The 2,154-nt window shown below is 34.0% G+C and overlaps 1 long non-coding RNA gene across 1 annotated transcript; it reads left to right on the top strand.

Annotated features, from left to right (window-relative positions):
- The first annotated feature begins 1,242 nt into the window (after nt 1–1,242).
- Nucleotides 1,243–1,766, top strand: LOC112742322 (uncharacterized). Its single transcript, XR_011871756.1, has 3 exons — nt 1,243–1,321; nt 1,451–1,516; nt 1,626–1,766. It is a non-coding gene; the product is annotated as an uncharacterized lncRNA (long non-coding RNA).
- Nucleotides 1,767–2,154: the final 388 nt, after the last annotated feature.

The following is a 2,154-nucleotide window of genomic DNA, read 5'->3' as shown; positions in this document are numbered from 1 at the left end:
TCATGTTTGTGATGGAGACTGGATGTAGGCTGCACTGCACTTAGCAGCTGAACCAGGATATATTTGGGTGTAATTTTCTCTCTTCTCTACTCCATTTCTGTTTCGACTGCACAGGAGCTAAAACCGAAAATATCTCGTGTCAAGTGACAAGACAAAAAGAAAAGTCTCGTGGCTGGGGACGAGACAAAAGAAAAATTCTCGTGGCTAGTCACGAGATAAAAAGACATAAAGTTTCCAAAGTTGGTTTCAAAGGTCAGCAAGTATTATCAAGCAAAAAGGGGGCTAAGATTCAACCCCCCTTCTCTTAGCCACTGATAACCATCAGCGTTAATTCTAAATCTATTTTGAGTTTCCATTTCTCAGAGTACTGGATATCTTAACAAAGATCAATGCATTAGGCTCTTTGAGGAGTTGAACAAATATAGGTAGAACCTTATTCTCTTATGTTCATTATAGTTTCAAATTATCTTATAGTTATTTATTGCGTCATAATGATTTTAGAAAAGATGAAATGCTTTGGCATTTGTGAAATTTCATATAATTTTACACAAGAACAATGAATTATTTTATGCAAATGTTTTCCAGTTTTTCATGGTTTGCCTTTTTATAGTATCTGATCATTTCCTCATAAACTTTGAAGGGTGAGTTTTCTATAATAACATGCTTTTACTTGAAATATGTTTTTTTAGAAATTAAAACACATAAGTTGCTTATCCAAGCTTTCCATGATGGGGAGACAAAGCTTCAACGCTTCAATAAAGTGGAGTTAGGAACGTTGAATGGTTATGCTGGCTTCTATTCAGGTTAATGGAATAACAACTAGTGCTAGTGGGCTATCTTTCCATTACATGCAAAAGGCTCCTAAACTATCATGGGTTAATTCTTTTATGAAAGTCTTCCCCCATTTGACGCTAGATGAGTTCTTTAGTTTAGGGAAAGAGGCTCCTATGCCTAAACGATGACATACTGTAACTAGCTGGAGCTTCAAATTATGGTGTCCCTGTAAACCAGATGTTTGTCTTGCACTTTTGCTATCAGTGCTGCTGATAGTTCGCCATTACAACTTCTGTTTTAGTGAAATGGGATATCTTTCTTTATTTGTGACTGGTAAATTGCTATTGCATATCTTATGAAACTAGCACTATGAGTTGATCTTTCACTTTAGTCTCCTGACATCCTATCTTTGTATAATATTTTTTCCTCGCACATTATGTGAATGATGGAGCTCCAATTTTGTGTATTATTCAGGACTTTACCAAAGATCACCAAGGAAGAATTTGAGTTAATATTTGATGAGCTCGATGATAGTCGTGACGTAAAGGTAATATTTGTTAATATGTATTGTGATTATCTTACATGTGCATGCTGATGTTGCTCGTAATGTGTGTATATACAGATTGTTTGTGCCCTTAATTAATCCTTCATGTAACCTTTTTTTTTTCTTGTTCAGCTCAATAAGGATGAATTTGCTGATATTTGCCATGCCATTGCTTTAAAATTCCAGAAGGAGGATTCTGTAAGTTCAATTACTCCAAATTTGAAACGTTGGGAAGTTTGTTTGAATTGAACTGAAATAAATCGGGTAAAGATTTGCAGCATCTCTAATTCTATTTAATCTGTTGCAGATCTCTTACTTTGAGTATTTACCATTCTATAATTCACCCACCTCAAATCAATTGAAAGAATTTGTGAAGAGACCCATCTTTGGATACCTAGTCTCTTTTCTTCTCGTACTCAATCTAGTTGTTGTTATTATTGAGACAACGGTATGGCTTTTTGAAGATATAGTTTCAAATATCCTTTTTCATACTAACATATATTTTAATTATTTTTAACTTCATCACTATTTGATGGGACCATAAGTGGGATATACTTGCTTTTTTCAATATTTTGTGGTCTAAAGTGCCATTTATTGTAAAAATAATTAGGATATTGCTTAATAAATTCATTATGTATTGCTTCGTTAAATCTAGACCCAGTTCAAAAAGGTTAATTATTTTACACTTCCATGTACTTCCTGATTTCAGTCCTACTTTTTCCAGCTTTGCTGTTTGACATATTTACTGGCAGCTATTGTAGACTTGGGCAAAAGGCAAATAAAGAATCTCACTATTTTTGCTCCATATTATGTACTTATCAAAACAGTGACACTCT

This window comes from Arachis hypogaea, chromosome 14 (assembly GCF_003086295.3).
Source record: "Arachis hypogaea cultivar Tifrunner chromosome 14, arahy.Tifrunner.gnm2.J5K5, whole genome shotgun sequence".
Taxonomy (NCBI): Eukaryota; Viridiplantae; Streptophyta; class Magnoliopsida; order Fabales; family Fabaceae; genus Arachis; species Arachis hypogaea.
Note: the sequence above shows the minus strand (reverse complement) of the source record. Positions and strands in the feature narration are given on the sequence as shown.